We start from the raw sequence: 25,460 nt of genomic DNA on the forward strand, positions 1-25,460 counted from the left end.
TTTTAAAAAACCAGCCCTGCATGGCATGTGACCTACCAAGCTGAAGGAATCTACCACCCATTGTGGTCTTCCAGGTGCTTCACATCCTCTCCTCCTTGATCTGCAATTTCCGGAAGGCAAGGAAACAAAAAACAAAGAGACTGATTCAGCCGGTCTCTGGTGATCCACCACAAATGCTTTGTGGGCTGCAATGTGCTCAAAAGGTCACATATGTGCTTCAGATCTGGTTCATAAAAATGTTCAGAATGCAAATCTGGAAACAGACAAACAGGAAACGTTACTGCCATGCACAGAGTCTGTACTGAGTGATGCTAGTAGCCAAAACCTTTACAAAATTCATTCTCCTTGGTCTTGGAAGGACTTCCACACTGTCTGGGTGTGTGGCTCTTTCACATACTGCATCAGGTCTGCAAAACTGGTGGCTCTTCTGTTGGGAGCTGTGCAAACAAGGCAGTCTTGTGAAGGCTATAATACATGGCTGGTGGGCTATCTTCTCTTTGGTGCGTTACAGATTCCATGGGCTTACATTACATGAATTAATCACTATAGAAAAACACTATAGAAAGACCCCAAGGACCATCAAGTCCAGCTCCAGGCGATGCAGGAGTCACTGCATATGTTTGTATTATCATGTCTGTTTTAATAGTGGCTGACTTAAAGCCAGTTATGGGTCACAGGGCAAGCACTGCATTAGGCATAGTGATATACTTAGTTCAGGCTGCTGAAGCGTGGGGTGTGTGTTTGTGTGTGTGGCAGTGGTGGCAGCCCTCCTCCAACCATTTCTACTTGGCTGTCCCCCTCTATTGGAGAATAGAGCTGTGTGTGTGCCATGCTTCTGCCCTGCACCCATTGAGGTAGCCTGCAAACTTTGGGTGCAATGGAGGGTGCTGTCCTGTTGCCACTGTTGAAGTAACATTTCACTACCAGCCTAGCCAGCTTCTGTATAGGGAATGTGTGTGCCAGGTCTTGTGTGGGTCACTATCCTGTCTTTCATTCTGGGAAGCAAAATATATTTGGCTGCTTTGCTGAAGTCTATACACAGAGTGTAAATGGGGTCAACATGTGACCTCATGACGTAGGAGAAACATTATTGATCCATTTAGGTGTGTGCCTATGTTTTTCACAATCTGTGAAGTGACCGTCCATAGCGAGAATAAGGCACTGAACAGGCACTCTGCTTTTTAAAATTATTATTGCTTGTTAGCTCTGGTATTTAAAGAGGGTTCTGCATGATGCAATTTTTCACCTTAAATAGACATGCTTTTAAACTATTCACAATATGCATCTTTCCCTGGAACAGTTAGTCTTCTAACTACCTTTTCCGTTGGCTTGATGCAAATGCTGACTATAATACCAACTTTAAGGAAGCTGCCAGGAAATAATATTTAGTGTCCTCCCCCTCACCCAAAATAGATGTATTTAAACTGACAAATCTAGTAAGAAGTGGGGCATGCCCTATAGTGTGGTTTGTTAGTTTTATGGGGGCAGAGTGGAGGGAAGTTGATGGAAAAAATGATTTAACTTCAAGTGAAAATGTTGGCTTCATGTGTATCTCCAAACTATGTACCTGCTTAGAAGTATATCACCTTCCTTGTAAAATTACAGTGGGTGTGAGGTTGAGCATATCACTGCAATAGGCTGGAGGAGATACAGTATGTGAGTCTTCTTTCTATTAAGCAGATCTCCAGGGATTGCAGTCTTCTTGCCTACCTATACTTGCTGATCTGCAGAAGCCCCATGGGAGAAGTTGCTGGACACCTGAAATCAGGGTGGGATATATTTTTCAGCACAGCTTTCATTACTGCTGTTTAAACATACCAACCTGAACTGCTCCATTTGTTTTTAGTGAAAGTATGTTCATTTCAAGTGTTCCATGAGAAATTCCCTCTGAAAATATATACATTCTAAAGGCAAACTGAATTATTAGTCCTTTAATGAGTTTCAGAGCAAGGTGTGGTTACTTAATAACAAGCTACAGCCTTACTCTGTCACCAAACAAGCTTGAATTAGTGAATTAACAAGTGAGAGCAAACTCTGAAAGCTCATCAGGGTTTAATTACTGTCGTATAACCGATGTCCTTTAGAACAGTAAACCTTTCTCTTCTGCTCTTGGCAATTGCAAACCTCCATGATTTAAACTAATTTCCCTAGCTCCATATATTATTTTGGAATTAAGTGTCCAAAACATTTCTGGACTCAGTGTGAAATGAGAAAATGATCTCGATACTGTTCCAGATGCGTGGGTGGGTTAGGAACAAGGTATCTGTATTTCAGTGGGACGTGCAGCTTCACTCCATTCAGATGTTATCCCAGGGAAAACAAAAGATGAAGAGGGGAATGTGGATATAAGAGGGAGCCTTTGTCAGTCTCATTCCCTTGTGAACAACCTTGTAGGGGGTTGCAGATTAGTGATGGGCAGGACCAGAGGTAAAGAGGGTGGTGCGACAGGCCTGACTCTGATCCTTCTACAGTAGGCTGTAGTCTTGGTTCATTCATCTGTTAGACCATGAAGATCCTTGTCCTTTTGTCATGCAGGCCACATCACCAAAAGCAGATATTGTCAGGATTCTGTAAGAGGCTCCCGGCTGGTTGCCCAGGAAAGTATAAAGACAAGGAAAAGTTTCTTACAGTCCTTTTTTTATTTCACTTTTCACAGAGAAAGGCTATAGAACCCAGCCCATTGGATAATGGTGTTGTCCTGAGTGAATCTCCACCCCACCCCCTTCTCTCCCACCTCATTCGTCATTCTCATCTCCTCTAGGGGTGCTGCTAAGTGCCCTCTTCTTTGAACTCTTTGCTCTCCTACTTTTAAGGCCCACCAGGTTTTGAGAGATGGTGGGTCTGGAATGCTTTCTAATGACAACGTGTCAGTCAACTGCTCTGGCTCTCCCATGATTTCCAAACTTTTCCCTTCATCTGCCTCTGAGCTGTGACCTCCCTCAACCCCCTGTTGTGAATCTATATTGTCTTCCTCTTCCTCCTTCCTGGAAGGGTCAGGATGGGGAGGCAGTCTCCACCATTTCTCCTCTGCCCTGTCCCTCACAGATGTGGACATCCAGTCATGCAAACATCCTACCACATAACTACCCAGGGGTGAAAATCAAAGAAATGAGAGTCAGATGTGTTCTATTCTATTTCTCTCTCTGGAAGCTGGAGCAGGGTGGTGAGGGTGGTGGGGAAACTTCCTAGCCATCATAAGATCCGGCCATGAGGGTTGGAGAGCTCATCAGGGCTCATCTACTTCTTTTGGCCTCTATTAAACTGGGTACTGAAGCAAAGTTTTAAGGGCATGGACTGCACATAACTACCCAGGATCCCATGGAAAGGATGTCCTTTCACTGGCATAAGCTTTACGTGTTTACCAAGGTGGCAGATGTTGAGCGACACTTATTAGGAAGTAAACTGCATTGGACTCAATGGGGATTATTTCAGAGTAAACATGCTCAGAACAAACATGCACAGTTCTCAGATCAATTAAATTTACAGCAATAACTCGAGTAAAATAGATAAGGTCTGTGTGTTCAGTTTATGGCAGTTCAGCTCCCCCCCCCCCCGCCCTGCCCCCGGTAGTGTTAACTACAAACATTTTTGTTCAGTGTTTCAATGAGAAGCTACCATTTTGTTCACTCATTAAATAATTCATCAAAGAACATTTGCACTCATTCTAGGATTGTTATAATTAAAATCATAATAGGCTTTTTGGAAAGCTGCTGAAGGAAATTGACCCTCATTAAGAGACTTCCAGCTTCCATTATTAGATGATCCACATCAACATGCTTTGCCAACTCTCCTAATGCGCTGTATTAGACTTGAGAGGTCTCTTATGCTTCCACTCGAGTAGGATCTGAAAGTAGCTGCATATTCCAGGCACCTGCAATAACAGCATTTGCTCCTTCTCTGCTTAAAAGAAGATTCAAATTCCACAGCAAGAAAAAAACTGACTTCTACAACCTGTATAGATTATGGAAATGTTTTCTTAACATGCATTCTCTCTCTTACTTTGCTAACTTATTCTGCATTTCCCCTCTGTTTTGCATCATTTTGATTCTGTTTTTGCACAGTTTGGTTACAGGAAGGGACAAGAACCTCTACAGAACCCTAAAGCCTTTCCCCACAACCCCAGGAAAATCATGTTATCCAGCCTCTTTTGTGGATCCTGAAGTTGCAGCATGCACTGCCCATATTCCACATTCTGCACTGATACCTTTCTGTGTCCTGCTCTTGTGGAGATGAATCAATAAAGAGAACTATTCTAATAGTGATATATTCATGTTTATTTAGATGTGGCCTACACACACCTTAATTCTATCTAAAGAAAGCAGCCAAATCAATAATTGAGGATCTTCTCAGTGGAATTAAAAATAAGAAAATATTTCTCATATGCACTGTGAAAAAGTTAGTCATGATAAAGTAGATCTGCAAAAGCACTTTCATTTTTTAAAAAATTTATTACATGCATGCACACCTGTCTGCCTATAAAAGAGTACCCAGGAAAGAAGCAGAAAATCAGGCTAGGAGTGTGCAGGGAGACAGCAGATTTGTTTCTCGATGACTGGAGTCACCAAGGTTAGAAAGCAAGTTTAATACTTTATCAAAAGGAAAGTTAAAATAATGTAATTGGCAGAGAATGGAGAGGTTGGTCCTGAGCTTTGCTTCTGACATTCACCAACCAAAATATCATGACGGGGCCAGAAATTTCTCCACAGAAATAATGCATTACACTCACATACGGGGATTTCCAATCTAGATTGCTCCTTCCGTCTAGGTTGCTAGTTGACCTTGGATAACAGTTGCCAGTCAGGACTAAATGAACCAATAGTAATGCCCTGACCTAGTTATAAGCAGCTCCTTCTATCTGTATTTAGAAATAGGAAGTTTGAGGAGTGTTCTACAGTTATTTGTGTGAGGAAAGAGACATGTTCAATCTAAGCTGCACCAAGCAAGTCCTTTATTCTGTCAGCACCACTGGCAGGCATTGTGCGCAGTCTGCTCACTGTGTTCTCTGTGCACTGAGCTGTAATATTTTATTTCATACATCATTTCCTATTCCAATATGTACAACTATACATCAGGCATCCAGCAAATTGTGCCACAGAGCACCAAATACTGTGTCTGAATCTATATCGCATGCTTCAAGGAGTCAAGTAAGTAAAGAAAGGGGGGCACAATGATTAATAATAACAGCAGCAGCAATAATAATAATAGGATTTAGCAGCAATCCCGATTCACTAATTTGCTGGCACTGGATACTGTGACGCACAACCCCTCTATTTTGTCTTTTGGACAATCCTGTGCTCACTCATGCTCAAAAAGTTTGGCACATGCTAATTGTGCTTGGCCTCAGATTTTCATTTTATTCCTTCTGCAAGATTACTTTACCACATCTGGTAAAAATTAGATAAACAGATTAGTTCTGGTTCTGTTTCCAGTTAATTTTCTCCCAAGTCTCTCTCCCCTCTTCTCTGCTGCAGAGGAGAGACATAAATTTCCGATAGGAATAAGTGTTCTCATTACTGGCGCTGGTTAGCGATTGCACAGCCTGTGTCAAGTGTAATTAGATTTCAAGAACTCCAGGTTCATAATTTCTGACAATAGGAGTGTATGCTGATGATGCATTTCTCTGCTGAGAGTACAGCTTGGCCAATAAAAGAGATCTTCCCCTAATCCACAGCTATGTGTCACTTGCAGTTTTGATGAAACCTTAATCAGCCTAACCTAAGCTATGTTTCGTCCACCCTACATAAAATTATTCTGTGACTTATGCTGGAAAAAGTATATATGTAGTATTTTTTTTTATCCAGCTTTAAACTCTTAAGAGTAGACTCCTGCTCATGTCTACTCAGAAGGAAGGCCCATTGAAGTAAAGGGCCTTAACTCCCAGTATAACAGGTATTGGATTAGAGCCTTAGCTAATTTTGAAAAGGGGTCAGTAAAGAACAATGTTAAACTAAGCATTTAGTGCTTATTTTCATTCCAGCTACCTTGTTCTACTGGCTCTGAAGATGCTCATAGTATGTAAGGATGGGGGAGGGATTCCATTCAGTTCATATTTAAAGGCAAACCTCCATACTACACACTTTCTGAAGCAATGGGCCAACCAAAACATGGCCATCTTTTAAACTTCACACTTCTTTGAATTTTGCAATGCGGTTCTCCAGCCATGCATTGGATATGCACAAAAATGTATGCCCCAGAGCAGAATGTGCATAGAAATGCACATATTAGTGAAAATAACATACAAAAGTGCCTCATATCATTTATTTGCAAAAATGTGTATATTAGGCTTTTTTAAAAAAAGAAAAGAAAAATATGTGTGGAAAAATGAGAAACCGAGAGAAATTGTTGGCATCCGTCTGTGTCAAGAGACAATGGAGTGCGCTTCTGGGGGTGAAGTCAAACTGCTGCATTAGCAGCACCGAGTGATCTCCTCAGGGCGCAAGCCTGGGCAATGTGTATGGAGGTCCCGGGCTGACCTGATGACAAGACCCCCTCTTGGCCTTGCTGATGTGGTTCAAAGGAAAGCAGAGCAATACATTTGGCACCAGCTTGGCTGCAGGATAGGGACGCGGGTGGCACTGTGGGTAAAAGCCTCAGCGCCTAGGGCTTGCCGATCGAAAGGTCGGCGGTTCGAATCCCCGCGGCAGGGTGCGCTCCCGTTGCTCGGTCCCAGCGCCTGCCAACCTAGCAGTTCGAAAGCACCCCCGGGTGCAAGTAGATAAATAGGGACCACTTTCTAGCGGGAAGGTAAACGGCGTTTCCGTGTGCGGCTCTGGCTCGCCAGAGCAGCGATGTCGCACTGGCCACATGACCCAGAAGTGTCTCCGGACAGCGCTGGCCCTCGGCCTCTTGAGTGAGATGGGCGCACAACCCCAGAGTCTGGCAAGACTGGCCCGTACGGGCAGGGGTACCTTTACCTTTACCTGGCTGCAGGAATCGCTGGAAAGAAGCGTACAAGGCAGCATCCAGCCATCTTAGGGACTCCACTCTGGACTAGTGGGGTTTACTTCTTAGCCTTTTCCTTTCCCAAAGATATCCCACAAGGCAGCGGAGGTTTAGGATCAGAGTTTTCCTTCTAGATGGTCTAGAACCTTCCCAGGTTGATGAGCCCCATCTGCCCCTCACTTCCGCCTACAGCGTGTGCAGAAACTGCCTTCTTGACCATTGGACCCATGATTGGTCTCATTTGCTCCATCTTCTGGAGCCTGTCTTCACATGCAGGGGAAGTTCCTAACTCACAGAGGGCTTGAGACCTATTGGCTGCCCTCTCCTACTTTAGCTGGCCAGTTGGAGCTGTTCCTGGGGTGTGGCTACTGATGCATGTTGACAGCTTCTAGGAGCCACATGCATATTGACAGATCTCCCAGGGTAATACAGAGCAACATTGTACTTCTCCTTGGTAACTGTACATACTGTACATAGTTCCTCCACATCTGCACTGGACTCTCCTTCCAATCAAAGAATGAAAGTTCTGAGATCACATTCCTTTACCAATAGCAAACAAAGCAGAGTGGGAACATAGGAGGGGTGTGCAGGTCTTCCATCCCAACGCCTGCAAGTGTGTGCATCAAGGGGAAAGGCGGAGGTCTATATTTATAATTAAAATTGATGAATAACATTTCCTGCCTCAAAAATACCTCTGAAGTGATGTACACAGTGATTGAACAATAAAATCTATGCCACTGTAATTAAAACAGTGCATAAAACCCAGTCTGCTTTCATATTAAAATGCAATCTGTCATGTATGCCACACACATCAATAGCTAATTGCTATTCAGGAAAACAGAAGGAAGCAACACAAAATATCTCAATCCATTCACTCCTATGGAAATGATAAACCAATGCAATTACCAGTACATACATTTCAGTGCACATGGACTTTCCCCCCTTTCATTTCTAAAATTTATATCCTGCTCTTCAATGGACAATTGGCATTCCCAGGGCAGCTTGTTCCATCAGCTGAAGTTAATGGGAAACTTGCAGAAGGGAAGTATTTTGCACATATATAGCACTACTGTACCCATAAGAGCAGGCATGTTACCTTGCAGATGTTGTGGAACTCCAACTCTCATAGTCCCTGTCTTTTGACTATTACTATTATTATTATTATTATTATGGCTGATCCCTCCTTAAGAGACTGTTAGATGGGATGAGTGCCAGCAGAACCTGTGAGACGTTCTGCTGAATGCATACTGGCAGCATCAGCTATGCTTCAATTATCTGAAGTATCTGAAGAAGTGTTCATGCACACGAAAGCTTATACCCAGAACAAACATAGTTGGTCTCTAAGGTGCTATCAGACAATTTTTTAAATTTTTTAATTTATTTCAATTAAGAGGATACTCTTCAACTGATAATCCAACACATAGCATCCTGAGTTTGTTCCCTTATTGGATATCCCCTATGAATAGATCCCCATAGTTTTTCCACACACTGAGATCCAATACATGAGGTACCTGTCCGTCAGGTACTGGAAAAGGAAATGAGAGAAAGGAAAGAGCCCCAATGCAACCCACTTGAATAAATGCACGGAATAGGTGAACACATCTGCTGAAGTGATTTAAGGGATTCACAAATGCACTGCTGACCATATCTGAGCTTGAAATAACTTGTTGACCTGAGAGGTAATTCAGGGTAGTTTTCAGTTGCCAGAATGATGATTCACAAACCCATGGTGTTTTTTGTTTGTTTGTTTGTTTTGTTATTGCCACTTATTCCCACACCTCTCTCTAATTCTCAGTCATATATTCCCCCTCCCCCCTCTCCTAAACACAGGCTTGGCTAGGCACCTCTTTTAAACAATGTTCCGCTCAAGCTCTCTTGGCATACTGCAGTGGTACACCATGTGTACACTTAGCTTTTGTGTGTCAGACTGACTGGCTGTGTGCCAAGGGTATCTAATTGTGTACAATGGATAAGCACCAAAACATTGCACTTTAAGATAATTATAATCATTAGCAACTCTTAGTTTTCTTAAATTACTAATACTTTCCTGAATGTTTTTTTGGAAAGTGCAAATCTACAACCTCTAGAACTTTGCACATTTTAAGACAGAAATCTCATGGCCCATAATTGAATTACGTACATTATTAGGGGATCTCATAATTAGGCTTGTTTTAACAGCTTGCTCTAAATTTTACCATGCAGTTTAGTCTGGCATTGACTAGTAGGCATCACACATGCACCCACACCCAAGAATAATGAGGCAAGGCACATATCTTGGATTAAACAAAATATGGTTCTCTTAAATGACTGAATCTAGAGAGTTCTACAAGGCAAAACTGAGATTAAAGAGGAGGCAGCAGACACCTGGCCTGGCTGGAAGTAAGACAGTGACTGGGATTAGAAGAATCAAGTCACAGGTTAGTGGGGCAGTGTCCCATTCGCCCCAAAACACCAGCCTCCACTGGCAATGCTAAACTATGATCGTGGGGCCTCCCACTGCCGCCGTACCACTGCTACACAATTTCCATTCTCATCCTGGGGCAAAGTTCGTAACTCAAGGTACTAGTTCCAAGTTAGCGGAGTTTGTAACCCGAAGCGTTTGTAACCTGAAGCATTTGTAACCCAAGGTAAGTAAAGGTAAAGGGTAAAGGGACCCCTGACCATTAGGTCCAGTTGTGACCGACTCTGGGGTTGCGGAGCTCATCTCGCTTTATTGGCAGAGGGAGCCGGCGTACAGCTTCTGGGTCATGTGGCCAGCATGACTAAGCCACTTCTGGTGAACCAGAGCAGTGCACGGAAACGTCATTTACCTTCCCGCTGGAGCGGTACCTATTTATCTACTTGCACTTTGATGTGCTTTTGAACTGCTAGGTTGGCAGGAGCAGGGACCGAACAACAGGAGCTTACCCTGTCACGGGGATTCGAACCGCCAACCTTCTGATCGGCAAGTCCTAGGCTCTGTGGTTTAACACACAGCACCACCCACGAGATACCACTGTATTAAAGAGAGGGAAGGAGGGAGGAAATGAAAGGGAATGGTCTGAAATGACAGCAGGAGTATCATTGCAGAAGAGGCACAGATGCTGTGTGTGTGTGACCATTAGTGATAAGCCATGCAGCCCCGTGGGTGGGTGGGTGGGTGGGAGAGAGAGAGAGAGTTTCAACTGCAGTTTTTGATCTTTTAAAAAATAAAACAAAACTAAAAGTCAGAGAAAATGGATAAGTGTAAGGGGTTGTACAGCTTACCACCAATGGGCCCTGTCTTGAACCACGTATGACTGCTATACCGTCATCCTTAATTTGAGGCTGAACCCCAAATAACTAAGTGCAAGACTACTGCTTGAGATCTATACCTGAAGTAACAAAATCCATGCCTTTTCACCCTACTCATTCAAATGCGACAATAAAATTATTTGGAAATTTTAAACAGTCAGGACAAGGTATAACCCATTGTTGTTCTTTTTTAAATAGCACAAACACACACACACAGAGAGAGAGAGAGCGCTTAGAAGCACGCCAAATCAGAAATAAGGAAGTGATTGAGAAGAAACATGCCAATTCAGAAAATATAGTATGCAGATTAGTCTAAAAATGAAAATATCCGTATGTTTCTAAGAAACCAACCCGAGAGTTTGGCATCTCTTTTCATAGCCTTTAGTACTTTAACCCTTGCGCCAACTCTAGCTGAGATTCAGTGTTGAAATACACTGCTAAAAACTGATATTTGCTTTCAGCATGTACTTTTTCTACATGTCTCCACCGAGTTATTTCTGTCCTTTTCTTCAGAGCCTGGCCCAGCCACTGGCATCTGAAGGTCATGCAACTGTGTCCGAGTTAAATAAACATCACATTTCTGGGTAAACATAAATTGCTCATCCCACTGAGACGAATGTTCTGGTGTCAATTCTACTGTGGGTTGCTGTGGGTGAGCTCCCTACATTCCAGAACAGGAAATTAGAGTAAAGAAAGAAAGAAAGTAACATAATCATTTATTCACCTCCCCATAAGTTTCTTGTCTCAAAATAAATAATGACTTTTGACCTTCCATTGAGACAGCATGGAAATTTAAACACATGACCATCTTTCTTCTGTGTTTCCCTTGAGGCCAGGGTGACCATTTCTCACAATGTGCTTTGACTTTCCTTTCCCTTAGATAAAAAGCAAGCTATAAAAATAATAAGCGTTTCATGCCATTTCACAGAGCAGTTAACCTAAAAGCCTGGCTAATTAGGGAAAGGGTTTTCCCCTCCTTCCTCCTCCCCTTAGACTTCTTGCTCTTGGGCAGAAAGTAAGTTTAGAAGCCCCCTTGCTTCAGGAATGTTGAAATCTAGCACGGAAATGCCTGCTTCACGCTGAACGGCTGTAAGCAGCCTCCAGGTAATTACACTCAGATCTGTGTGAGATCATCAGTCACATCTTCATGCTGCAAAAAGGTTAAAAAAATACATTAAGCAAATAAAGTCAATAGAGGGAGTCCCCCCCCCCCAAAAAAAATGTGTAAGCGAAATTATTAAATGCGTTTTGCTCTATTTCAATACAAAATTATACCATTTGGCAGGGGGAGGGGGAACCTAAGGACTGAGGTTATAAATTTGGCCCTTCAGGTCTCGCCATCTGGCCCTCAAGGCCACAACTTCCTTCCCTCACTAGCCCTGCTTCACACCCTCCTTGGCTGTTTTTGCCTGACTTGAATGTGTCCTTGATCTTTGATATGAGGATGTGTGTGTATATATAGAAAACTGTCTACTGTGCAAAGGTAAAAAAAAAAGGTTTTCTTGCCTATTTGGGGAGAAAAAGGGGGCATTGGCTAGAGAAAGAACTGTGAGTGGAGGAGTGTCAATTTTCCACCCTTGGGACCCCCTGGGAAATCCCCCACACGTATTGCATTTTGTGATTTTATAAGTTTGGGTGACTTCATTGCTCAGTTCCATCTTTTTACATGGTCTTTTACATATTGTGGTATTTTATATATTGTGACTTCACTGTTATTTTTATTGTTACTGTATTTTTCGCACCATAGGACGCACTTTTCCCCCTCCAAAAATGAAGGGAAAATGTGTGTGCGTCCTATGGTGCGAATGCAGGCTTTCGCTGAAGCCTGGAGAGTGAGAGGGGTGGGTTGCCAGCATGCCGAAGCCTGCGCGCGCTGAGCTCAGTGCGTCCAGGCTTCCCGGACCTCCCCGCAAGCAGCGGGAGCACTCCCGCTGTTTGCGCAGGGTTGCCAGCATGCCGAAGCCTGCGCGCGCTGAGCTCAGCGCGTCCAGGCTTCCCGGACCTCCCCGCAAGCAGCGGGAGCGCTCCCGCTATTTGCGCAGGGTTGCCAGCATGCCGAAGCCTGCGCGCGCTGAGCTCAGCGCGTCCAGGCTTCCCGGACCTCCCCGCAAGCAGCGGGAGCGCTCCCGCTGTTTGCGCAGGGTTGCCAGCATGCCGAAGCCTGCGCGCGCTGAGCTCAGCGCGTCCAGGCTTCCCGGACCTCCCCGCAAGCAGCGGGAGCGCTCCCGCTGTTTGCGCAGGGTTGCCAGCATGCCGAAGCCTGCGCGCGCTGAGCTCAGCGCGTCTAGGCTTCCCGGACCTCCCCGCAAGCAGCGGGAGCGCTCCCGCTGTTTGCGCAGGGTTGCCAGCATGCCGAAGCCTGCGCGCGCTGAGCTCAGCACGTCCAGGCTTCCCGGACCTCCCCGCAAGCAGCGGGAGCGCTCCCGCTGTTTGCGCAGGGTTGCCAGCATGCCGAAGCCTGCGCGCGCTGAGCTCAGCGCGTCCAGGCTTCCCGGACCTCCCCGCAAGCAGCGGGAGCGCTCCCGCTGTTTGCGCAGGGTTGCCAGCATGCCGAAGCCTGCGCGCGCTGAGCTCAGCGCGTCCAGGCTTCCCGGACCTCCCCGCAAGCAGCGGGAGCGCTCCCGCTGTTTGCGCAGGGTTGCCAGCATGCCGAAGCCTGCGCGCGCTGAGCTCAGCGCGTCCAGGCTTCCCGGACCTCCCCGCAAGCAGCGGGAGCGCTCCCGCTGTTTGCGCAGGGTTGCCAGCATGCCGAAGCCTGCGCGCGCTGAGCTCAGCGCGTCCAGGCTTCCCGGACCTCCCCGCAAGCAGCGGGAGCGCTCCCGCTGTTTGCGCAGGGTTGCCAGCATGCCGAAGCCTGCGCGCGCTGAGCTCAGCGCGTCCAGGCTTCCCGGACCTCCCAGCAAGCAGCGGGAGCGCTCCCGCTGTTTGCGCAGGGTTGCCAGCATGCCGAAGCCTGCGCGCGCTGAGCTCAGCGCGTCCAGGCTTCCCGGACCTCCCCGCAAGCAGCGGGAGCGCTCCCGCTGTTTGCGCAGGGTTGCCAGCATGCCGAAGCCTGCGCGCGCTGAGCTCAGCGCGTCCAGGCTTCCCGGACCTCCCCGCAAGCAGCGGGAGCGCTCCCGCTGTTTGCGCAGGGTTGCCAGCATGCCGAAGCCTGCGCGCGCTGAGCTCAGCGCGTCCAGGCTTCCCGGACCTCCCCGCAAGCAGCGGGAGCGCTCCCGCTGTTTGCGCAGGGTTGCCAGCATGCCGAAGCCTGCGCGCGCTGAGCTCAGCGCGTCCAGGCTTCGCGGACCTCCCCGCAAACAGCGGGAGCGCTCCCGCTGTTTGCGCAGGGTTGCCAGCATGCCGAAGCCTGCGCGCGCTGAGCTTAGCGCGTCCAGGCTTCGCGGACCTCCCCGCAAACAGCGGGAGCGCTCCCGCTGTTTGCGCAGGGTTGCCAGCATGCCGAAGCCTGCGCGCGCTGAGCTTAGCGCGTCCAGGCTTCCCGGACCTCCCCGCAAGCAGCGGGAGCGCTCCCGCTGTTTGCGCAGGGTTGCCAGCATGCCGAAGCCTGCGCGCGCTGAGCTCAGCGCGTCCAGGCTTCCCGGACCTCCCCGCAAGCAGCGGGAGCGCTCCCGCTGTTTGCGCAGGGTTGCCAGCATGCCGAAGCCTGCGCGCGCTGAGCTCAGCGCGTCCAGGCTTCCCGGACCTCCCAGCAAGCAGCGGGAGCGCTCCCGCTGTTTGCGCAGGGTTGCCAGCATGCCGAAGCCTGCGCGCGCTGAGCTCAGCGCGTCCAGGCTTCCCGGACCTCCCCGCAAGCAGCGGGAGCGCTCCCGCTGTTTGCGCAGGGTTGCCAGCATGCCGAAGCCTGCACGCGCTGAGCTCAGCGCGTCCAGGCTTCCCGGACCTCCCCGCAAGCAGCGGGAGCGCTCCCGCTGTTTGCGCAGGGTTGCCAGCATGCCGAAGCCTGCGCGCGCTGAGCTCAGCGCGTCCAGGCTTCCCGGACCTCCCCGCAAGCAGCGGGAGCGCTCCCGCTGTTTGCGCAGGGTTGCCAGCATGCCGAAGCCTGCGCGCGCTGAGCTTAGCGCGTCCAGGCTTCGCGGACCTCCCCGCAAACAGCAGGAGCACTCCCGCTGTTTGCGCAGGGTTGCCAGCATGCCGAAGCCTGCGCGCGCTGAGCTTAGCGCGTCCAGGCTTCCCGGACCTCCCCGCAAGCAGCGGGAGCGCTCCCGCTGTTTGCGCAGGGTTGCCAGCATGCCGAAGCGTGCACGCGCTGAGCTCAGCGCGTCCAGGCTTCGCGGACCTCCCCGCAAACAGCGGGAGCGCTCCCGCTGTTTGCGCAGGGTTGCCAGCATGCCGAAGCCTGCGCGCGCTGAGCTCAGCGCGTCCAGGCTTCGCGGACCTCCCCGCAAACAGCAGGAGCGCTCCCGCTGTTTGCGCAGGGTTGCCAGCATGCCGAAGCCTGCGCGCGCTGAGCTTAGCGCGTCCAGGCTTCGCGGACCTCCCCGCAAACAGCGGGAGCACTCCCGCTGTTTGCGCAGGGTTGCCAGCATGCCGAAGCCTGCGCGCGCTGAGCTTAGCGCGTCCAGGCTTCCCGGACCTCCCCGCAAGCAGCGGGAGCACTCCCGCTGTTTGCGCAGGGTTGCCAGCATGCCGAAGCCTGCGCGCGCTGAGCTTAGCGCGTCCAGGCTTCGCGGACCTCCCCGCAAACAGCAGGAGCACTCCCACTGTTTGCGCAGGGTTGCCAGCATGCCGAAGCCTGCGCGCGCTGAGCTTAGCGCGTCCAGGCTTCCCGGACCTCCCCGCAAGCAGCGGGAGCACTCCCGCTGTTTGCGCAGGGTTGCCAGCATGCCGAAGCGTGCGCGCGCTGAGCTCAGCGCGTCCAGGCTTCCCGGACCTCCCCGCAAGCAGCGGGAGCGCTCCCGCTGTTTGCGCAGGGTTGCCAGCATGCCGAAGCCTGCGCGCGCTGAGCTCAGCGCGTCCAGGCTTCCCGGACCTCCCCGCAAGCAGCGGGAGCGCTCCCGCTGTTTGCGCAGGGTTGCCAGCATGCCGAAGCGTGCGCGCGCTGAGCTCAGCGCGTCCAGGCTTCCCGGACCTCCCCGCAAGCAGCGGGAGCGCTCCCGCTGTTTGCACAGGGTTGCCAGCATGCCGAAGCCTGCGCGCGCTGAGCTCAGCGCGTCCAGGCTTCCCGGACCTCCCCGCAAGCAGCGGGAGCGCTCCCGCTGTTTGCGCAGGGTTGCCAGCATGCCGAAGCCTGCGCGCGCTGAGCTTAGCGCGTCCAGGCTTCCCGGACCTCCCCGCAAGCAGCGGGAGTGCTCCCGCTGTTTGCGCAGGGTTGCCAGCATGCCGAAGCGTGCGCGCGCTGAGCTCAGCGCGTCCAGGCTTCCCGGACCTCCCCGCAAGCAGCGGGAGCGCTCCCGCTGTTTGCGCAGGGTTGCCAGCATGCCGAAGCCTGCGCGCGCTGAGCTTAGCGCGTCCAGGCTTCGCGGACCTCCCCGCAAACAGCAGGAGCGCTCCCGCTGTTTGCGCAGGGTTGCCAGCATGCCGAAGCCTGCGCGCGCTGAGCTCAGCGCGTCCAGGCTTCGCAGACCTCTCCACAAGCAGCGGGAGCCAGCGCTGGGCTCCCACGGCCTGCAGAGAGCTACCTGTTTGGGGGCTGGGGTTGGGGGAAGCTCGAGCTTCCCCAGCCCGCGCCTGGGGGGGAAATAATTTTTTTCCCTTTATTTCCCCCCCAAGAAACTGGGTGCGCCCTATGGTCCGGTGCGCCCTATGGTGCGAAAAATACGGTATATGATTTATTGTAATTGCCAAGAGTTACCGTAATTTCTGTTTAATTATTATTTGCTGATATTTTGGGGAGTTTATAATGTGATTGTAATGGATTATTGAATAGTATTTAATTGATATAAGTTGTATTGGACTGTTAGAGAATGTGTGATCTTTGCTGCATATTTTGTCTTTTCTTCGTCTTGTAAGCTGCCATGTATATAGCCAGTGCTATTTTTCTAGACCCAAAGGTGCCAGAGCTCACCACAAACTTCTTCCTTGCTTTCTGAGAATGACAATGGTGGCTACCTGAGATGTGCCACAGCTGAGCTCCTGTGAGCTCCAGTTGAAAAAAAAGCCCTGTGTATATAAAAAGGTGGTATACAAATTTAAAGGGAAATGAAATAAAAATGAAATACTTTTGCCTTTCTTCCCCTGGACCAGTGCAATGTGGCTCTTGGAATGTTTCCTAAAATATAAACGTAACGCAGAGAGCAAAATTAATGAGGACTGAGTACATTCCACTACTGTTGAGATCAAATGTCCCTATAAAAGGAAATATGAAGATAAAGCATACAATAATCAATGCTCCTTGGCTACTTGATACATACCCTGGATCAGATTTATCCTATGAACAATTCTATTTGAGTCAAGTTACACAAAACCTTAATTCTATATTTTAATTGATTCAAGGCACTAATAAGTGGTAGAGATTATCTTGCGATATTAATGTTGTTGAAAGTTCATTGATGGAGGAAAAGGGGGGAAAGAACCGTGTAATGGAAGAAGTGGTTACGATACAACATATTTTCATAAAATACAGGCTGCTTTCATTATTTACCATTTCCTGAGTACTTAAATTCTTTTGCCTATCCATGGAATGTCAATAGATAACACCAAATTCTTCTCAATATAAGCCTCTTTGTATCATTTTGACTTAACATGCCTTCAACTCTAAAACAAGCTTTCTTCATGGACAAAGTAGCTTTCAAATAACTTAGCTTTAGGATAGTTAAAAACAGACATTGTGGGAATTTAATAATGACACTAAATTCAAACGGCATAGGTGGAATCTATATAAAAATGAAGTCATACAATTGAATAAAATTAACCAACATTTCCATTAATTTAATTTATTATTTATATCCCACGCTTCCTCCTGAATGAGTCCAAGATGGCAAAATTAATAGAACAGGATCGTGATAATACATTATGATAGACAAGTGAATATTGCTAAGAAATGATCCTGAATGTTGGTGTCTCTGCAAAATAGTCATGATTTATGCTAGAGGGGCAACATGTGGATCAGGATTACAGTGGTGCCTCGCAAGACGAAATTAATTCGTTCCGCAAGTTTTTTCTTCTTGCGAGTTTTCCGTCTTGCGAAGCACGGTTTCCCATAGGAATGCATTGAAAATCAATTAATGCGTTCCTATGGAGACCGCTTGCCAGGCTGGCGGTGCGGAGAAGGGCTTTTCTCCCCACTGCAAGCCTTCAGGACAGGTACGGGAACAGAGGGGAAGGGGCGCAGCGCTTCTCCTCTGTTCCCGGGGCTTGCGGTGGGAGGAGGGTTTTTCCTCCCCACCACCAACATTCAGAACAGCATTCTGAATGTTGGCGGTGGGAAGGAAAACCCTCCTCCCACCGCAAGTCTTCAGGACAGCCATCTGAAGGCTGGCACGGGGAGAAGGTCTCTCCGCCCCACCGCCCGGCTTCAGAGCATCCTTCCGAAGCCTGGCGGCGGGAGGAGGTCTCTCCGCCCCACCGCCCGGCTTCGGAGCATCCTTCCGAAGCCTGGCGGCGGGAGGAGGTCTCTCCGCCCCACCACCCGGCTTCGGAGCAGCCTTCCGAAGCCTGGCGGCGGGAAGAGGTTTCTCCGCCCCACCGCCCGGCTTCGGAGCATCCTTCCGAAGCCTGGCGGCGGGAGGAGGTCTCTCCGCCCCACCGCCAGGCTTCGGAGCAGCCTTCCGAAGGCTGGTGGCGGGGCGGAGAGACCTCCTCCCTCCACCAGGCTTCGGAGCAGCCTTCCAAAGGCTGCCGGTGGGACGGAGAGACCTCCTCCCGCCGCCAGCCTTCGGAGCAGCCTTCCGAAGGCTGCCGGTGGGGCGGAGAGACCTCCTCCCGCCGCTAGCCTTTGGAGCAGCCTTCCGAAGGCTGGCGGCGGGAGGAGGTCTCTCCGCCCCACCACCAGCCTTCGGAGGAGGTCCGAGGACAGTGGGGAAGACGCGCTGTGCTTCCCCGCTGTCCCGGAGATTTCCCTATGGGCTTTCGTCTTGCGAAGGAAGCCCATAGGGAAATTCGTTTTGCGAAGCGCCTCCAAAACGGAAAACCCTTTCGTCTAGCGGGTTTTACGTCTTGCGAGGCGTTCGTCTTGCGGGGCACCACTGTATTGGCTCTATGTGGAGGGAATATCCATACTAATCCTGGAGACTCTCTATGAATCCAGCCAATTGATACATGTAGTGACGCACTTACATACTTTATGACCCATGTGGAAATGTTTCTCTATGGCCTCTGCATACATGACATTACAAATGAAGTAAGCTGTCAGAATCAGGAATTCAAAGACTAAATGGGTGGGCTATATTTGCTTTAAAATAGAAGATAATACTGTGGTCTCCTCTGAAACCATTGGTTCACATTTTATTGAAAAGTAAGAAAGGGTGAAAATATTCTACATCTGCTAGGAATTAGGTTGTAGAAATAGGAACATTAAACCATGTCAGCAGTCAGAGCTAAAATTTGACCAGTGGCTATCAAAGGCCTTGGTCTTCCACTTCTGTTGCCAATGCACATGTAAGGCATTTAGGGGAAATGGTGATATAGACAACCTGTCAATTCAAAATACGTTATTTTACTGTTCCTATAAATGTAATGGAAATGAAGAATATAAAAAAAGCCATGCTGGATCAGGCAAAAGGTCCATCTAGTTTAACATCTTCTTTTCACCATGTCCAACTAGGTGCCTGAAGGAAGCCCGGGAGTAGGACCTGAATGCAACATCACTTGTCCCATTCATGATTTCCAACAACTGGTATTCAGAGGTCTACTGCCTCTGACAGTAGAGGTATAACATAGCCACTATGAATTATTCAAGGAGAAGATTCAGCTTGGTTCATCAATAGATATTCCATGCCTTGTCTCACACAAAAGACACACCATCCAACCATATAGCCTCACATCAACTGGAGTGATCTAAGGGAATGCCATTCCACTACTTGATGATGCAACCTTAAATTACCTGTAAAGATTGTATCCTTGATAAACAGGTCCTTCTGTGAGATATTTTAGCTGAAGACATTCAAATACAGTGGTACCTCTGGTTCCAAACTTAATTCGTTCTGGAGGTCCGTTCTTAACCTGAGGTACCACTTTAGTTAATGGGGCCTCCTGCTGCTGACGGTGCGTGATTTCTGTTCTCATCCTGAGGTAAAGTTCTTAACCCAAGGTACTACTTCCGGGTTAGCGGAGTCTGTAACCCGAAGTGTTTGTAACCTGAGGTGTTTGTAACCCAAGGTACCACTGTACATTAGCATCAGCACAGTCAGATATCTGGTTCATATACTCTGACATAAGTGTGCTATACAATAATTGTGCAGTAGCCTTGCATGTTAATTTATATGATTTATTTATATGGCTCTAGAATGGGGCTCTAAAGCAGCTTTCAATGAAAGGTGATAAAAAAGACATTGCAATTCAAATTAAGACCCACAATGCCACAGTTAAAACCGAGATCAAGATGGGATCAGAAGAAAATGTATGCACCTCTTCTGTGGTAGCAGCTGAAACTATATACAAGAGGACAGTCCCTATTTATGGTTTAATATGAGCCTTATGAAAGAGAAAGCTGTTTAACATGGGGTTTACATTGATTCAAAACACCTTACTTGCACTAGGCATACTCTTAAGTTAAACAATTTTAAAATCGCATTGAATTCAGTGTGAGATACTGACACACGGGATATATCCACGGGACATAAACATGCTTACTCCTGACTGCCTCATGCCTTTCATTTTTTAAATGACACTCCTTTTTTGCAAAGTCTACGTGGCAGTGGATCACTTCTGAAGCAGCATCATAAAATTTTCACTTCCACCCACCCATGAGAAAAGAGGGCACATCTGCTTTGCAGAAACAGCTTTTTCCCATTCCTGCCTATGGTCAATTAAAATCCCACCCTCTGCAAACTCTTTCACTTCCTCAGAAATACCTAATCTGGGACTCGTTCGTATGAAAACCACATTTTTGAGTTCCATCATTACTTTTATAGTGAATATCTACATTTGTTGATGGAAATACTGACATTTCCCCCCTGGATTCGCTGTCTGAATTCTGGCAAAGACTGCAGCCGTTGTCTCTGAGCACTCACAAACTTGAACTTGGCAGTTTCCGAATGGCTCTATGTCAACATATGTGAGCTTTCTGGCATGTGCAGAGGTGAGGACCTGCAAAAGGGAAAGCCAAGTTTTAAGGTTTGGCTGCAGGAAGTCTTCAGCATTGCAGACAAAAGATCTCTGTGGATTTTTTTTTCTCTGTTTGTAAGCAGCTCAGTGTTCTGGAGTATAGTGGAGGGTGCAGCTCTAGACTAGAATATTAGTTATTTTGAGAATGAAAAGTTGTTTCGGTTTGTAAATATGAATGCTTGGCACGGACACATTCCATTTGACCCTTTGGAGAGATTTCCTTTGATTCATTTCCTGGCAAATTCCTGGGACAACGTAAGAACACAAAGGTTCAGCCAAAGTACCACCATCACTTCCACGTATCATTTACACAGACCATTTACTCTGCAGACGAGACTTTTCCTCTGTGTGTGGGTTTCCCTGGCTTCCGCCAGTAGCAATCAATGGTGTGGCATGGGACTGGCAAAGTCTAGAGTACCATGACACTACTGTAAGCATCCTAGTAAGTTGTACCAGATGCCATGATCTGGAAGGGGCAATGGAAGCTGTTTACAGGGGCAACTGTGTATATCGTTGCATCATTTATTTATTTATTTATTTATTTATAGGCTGCCTTTTTGTGCAGAAATTTCTCAAGGTGGTTTACACACAATTAAAATAACAACTTACATAATACAATAAAAATACAAAATGCAGTTCTTCCAATATAATCACAACATTAATAAAACAAACAATAGTAATAATATAACTACCCCAGAAACAAACCATTTTAAACAAATGGATCAGCCAAAAGGAACACAATCATAAGATGGAACATCAGTCATGAGAAAGTCACTGAGAGCATGAAGGTTCGCAAGGCCATTTGGAAAATCTGAAGTGCAGTGACATTACAGAGGTCAGTTGGATGTGAGTCCCAAAGCTGTGCGGACAACCACAAAAAACCTCACTGATTTGGGTGGTGGGCAAATGGCAAGGGCATTGTTGATCTTAATGTGTGAGCAGCTTGGTGTGGGTGCATGTGATCTTTCAAATAACTTGTAGATCATTATGTAGTCAAAACGACTTCATCCACACACAAGCGGGAGGGTTATCAGCAAGTTATGGGGATCGTCAAGGTTTTGCAGAAGTGCAAAAAATCTCATGTGCCTTCAAACCACATCCTGAGATTGTTGTCAGTGGTATTGCCATGTGTCCAATTGGAAAGTCTGTCAGTGTGGTTATGTGTATTGTTTAAAATGGTGTTGTTTTATGTGAACTTTTGTTCTTGGGTGAGTAGGATCCTGTCTGCATTACACTGGCAGTAACAGCTGCTGCAATAGCAGGCCCATGATATGGCCCATCCCCAAAGTCACCCTTCTGTAAATTATCCAGCTGAAGTTTGCAAATAAACTCTAAAAGTATTCTGTGGCTAATACTTTGCCCAGAAAGGAAGTCTGTCCAGAAGCTTCACATTCTTTGCTTATCCATGGGATTATTCTGCCACATGGGTGACCGTGTGACAACCAAAATACCAATGGAAGTAATGTTGAATGTTGCACGCATCAAAAGCAATCTCTGATGTTGATCTTTGTTTCTCACATGTCACCTCATCAACCACACACATTTCCTTGCCATAACTATTATCTTGCTATTCTCATGTATAAAGGGAAACGATAGATGGAGCAGGATAAAATCATGGGACACATTTCGAACCAAATAAAGCCAGCATGTCTGTAATAGCTTAGCGTTGTGTGTGTTTACTTTTTCTAGCTGTCTCCAAACCCATTCACTTTACAACTTACAAGAACATAATATGCAGAACGGAGAGGAAAACGAGTCCCTGCAATTTCATGTGCATTAGAAATTCTAAAAGTATACACTGTAGAGTAAATGTTCTCTTTAAGTAGCCTGAAAGAGTAGGCTATGATTTTAGAATAATAGGAATTACAATGTGAGACTAAAATTAGCAAGAGTAGTACAACATAATAGCAATATCTGTGGGAAACCTGTGCCTCGTAGTTACAGTTGTGTAGTGCTTAATTTGTAATCGAGGGTACTTTTGCACAGCTGAAACTGGAACCCAGACCAATCCTGTGTGGGCAGCCTGCCATTCAGTTTGATTGTGCTGTTTTCATTCACAAATCATGTACCAAACAGCTGAGACTTTGCAAAGGGATTCCCCAACATCCATTCATAAGAACATAAGAAGAGCCTGAGGGATCAGCTCAGTGGCCCATCTTATCCAGTAAACTGTTCTTACACTGGCCAGACAGATGCCTATGGAAGCTTCAAAGCAGGACCTGTGCACAACAACACTCTCCCCAACTGTGAATCCCACAAAATGGTGTTCGGAGACAGTGGACCTAACCATCATGGCTAGTGGCCATCAGTAGCCACCCATTCACCCGCCTGCAATATTCATTACATTTGGGTTCTATTTTGTGCAGATTTTAAGCTTGTACATTATCTTTGGTTTATATTGGATGTACCTAATACTAAGAAATATCTACTGGTAATCACTTCTTTTCTAAAGTACCATAAAGTAGATTGGGTGAGATAGCTCTTATACATATGGAATGTACTACTCTAGATTTATTTATAAGTTAAGGCAGCAATATTATCGACATGCTATCTGAACTGGGAGTGAGGCTTACAAAATGGTTAGGGTTGCTCTGCACAACATTCATATTACATTATTGCATCAAATGACTGTCAAGGCATGGCTCACATCATAAACTTTCAAACTTGTGATTAAAAAAAACCTCCAAGCAAAGAAAAGAATGATAAAGCAGTAAACAATTTAGTTGTCATTAGTCTGTACCTGGATTACTAAGCAGCTACTTCTAAATTTATTCTGTGTACTGCACTGAGATCTTGTGATGAAGGGTGGCATACCGTCCAACAGTTCTCTGATGAAAATAGGGACGTCCCATTCCATAATGATAATTTTACTATTTATACCCCACACATCTTACTGGGTTGCCCCAACCACTCTGGGCAGCATCCAACATATATAAAAACATAATAAAACATTAAATATTTTGTAAAAAAACCACAAACCCTTCCCTATACAGGATTGCCTTCAGATGGCTCAGGGGTAGGATAACTCCATACCCTCCAACATTTCTCCAGTGAAAATAGGCACATCCTAAGGAAAAGTTTGACCAAACTGCGTGAGGCAGTGGAAGACAGGAGTGCCTGGCATGCTCTGGTCCATGGCGTCACGAAGAGTCAGACATGACTAAACGACTAAACAACAACAACTAGAAAAAGTGGAAACAAAGAGGTTTTCAATTTCTGACCTTCAAATTGAAACACACAATTTCTAGGCTTGCCTCACCAGATTAGTTGGGGTTTTAAAAAATCAGTCCTTAAGCAGATGACATTGCAGAAGGGGGAAATTGTCAGCATAGTGACAGTTTAAAATATCTCCAGCAATTGCTGAAACGGCAGAACCCTTTCCTTCCCCATTTCTGCTAGAAGGAAACTTGCATGCAGAGGTTTTCAACCTTTTTGAGTCCATGGCTCCCTTGACCAACTACATTCTTTCTGCAGCACCCCCGTGGGACTCAGGAGCCCAGTTGTCACCCCTTGCCTGCAAAGCTGGCAGCTCTCACCCCTTTTTAAACACCCTCCCTTGGGGAGTGTTCCCTCAGCCTCCTCTCCTCTCCCCTCTCCTTGGGAGACCTCCAGGTAGCCGCTGCTGCTGCTGCCCCTGGTCTCTGAGCTGTCCCCCTTGCCCCAAAGAGAGGTGCCTCCTCACGCTGCTCCCTAGGGGCCTGGGAAGAGGATGCCCCCAGTCTTAGTGACTCAACCGAGACTGGCCAAAGGTGAGCATCTGGCTACCATCTTACTCACCTTGGGAGGCAGCAGTGGTGGCAGCATGTGCCACCAGGCCTGCATGGTGGAATGGCTCCCCTTCAGCACCAGGCACTCTGCTCTCAAGCAAGCCTTGGACAAAGCATGCACAAGAAAGGCCAGCACAGCACCTTGCCTGCCCAGCCTCCCACTTGTCTGTCCATTCCCAACAGCAAGGGCTGGTGGACTGGCTGGCTGGGCTCCCTCGCCTGATTGCTCCAAGGCCACCTCAGCTCCTGGCAACCAGAACTCTCTGGCCAGCTTCAGAGGGACCTTTCACCTGCAGGGCTTGTAGCCAGGGCTGCTGCAACAAAAAGCTGTTCAAGTCTTTGGGAGGCAGAGGTGCATCAGAACAGGGAGGGAAGGAAAGAGGGACAGAGGCAAGTGTTGCCTGTGGCACCCCAGACCATCGTTCAAGGCACCCCAGGTTGCCACGGCACACTGGTTAAAAACCACTGCTATAAAGTGTTCCAGCACAAGATGCTTGATTGTCCCACTGTATCTAAAATATTAACATCTTCATGATAATTGACATTACAGCAGCATGGAGATCTGAAATGAACATTAGGATTCTTCGGCGTATTTTCCAAGTTTCAGTTTGCTTGAATAAAATCTGAGACACCTGATTTCAAGATTTGAACAACCATACCAACTTTTCCTGAGTGCTCACTGGAAGGACAGATTGTGAAGCTGAGGCTCCAGTACTTTGGCCACCTCATGAGAAGAGAAGACTCCCTCGAGAAGACCCTGATGTTGGGAAGGATGGAGGGCACAAGGAGAAGGGGGCGACAGAGGACGAGATGGTTGGATAGTGTTTTCAAGGTTACCAGCATGAGTTTGACCAAACTGCGGGAAGCAGTGGAGGACAGAGGTGCCTGGCGTGCTCTGGTCCATGGGGTCACGAAGAGTCGGACACGACTAAACGACTAAACAACAACAACAAACAACAAACCAACTTTTCCAATAATAAATGCCATTCTTAGGTGCAAAAGAGATGTTAATGCACAGAACTTAACAAGCTGATATGTAACATTATTGCCTTAGCTTAATCAACAAAATAAACACTTTACATTTCTTTAAACAAAATACCCCTCAAAATGAGAACTTGAACATTTGTAGAAAAAATGGAAAGGGAGAAAAGTAATGTCACACAAATGAACTTCAACACACATAATTGGAATTCCCCAAGTATTCCTTCCCCATGCACCTTGCAGAACCCCTCAAAATTTGCTCCAAAATGTCCCCGTTCAAGCCAGTTACGC

The 25,460-nt window shown here is 47.3% G+C and overlaps 1 long non-coding RNA gene across 1 annotated transcript; it reads right to left on the reverse strand.

Moving 5' to 3' along the window:
* On the reverse strand, positions 1-24,411 carry LOC144327276 (uncharacterized). The gene is made up of 3 exons (XR_013392273.1): positions 24,199-24,411; positions 20,262-20,403; positions 1-253 (listed from the first exon to the last, which is right to left on the reverse strand). It is a non-coding gene; the product is annotated as an uncharacterized LOC144327276 (long non-coding RNA).
* Between the last annotated feature and the right edge of the window lie 1,049 nt (positions 24,412-25,460).

Source organism: Podarcis muralis, chromosome 3, assembly GCF_964188315.1.
Source record: "Podarcis muralis chromosome 3, rPodMur119.hap1.1, whole genome shotgun sequence".
In the NCBI taxonomy this organism is placed as follows: domain Eukaryota; kingdom Metazoa; phylum Chordata; class Lepidosauria; order Squamata; family Lacertidae; genus Podarcis; species Podarcis muralis.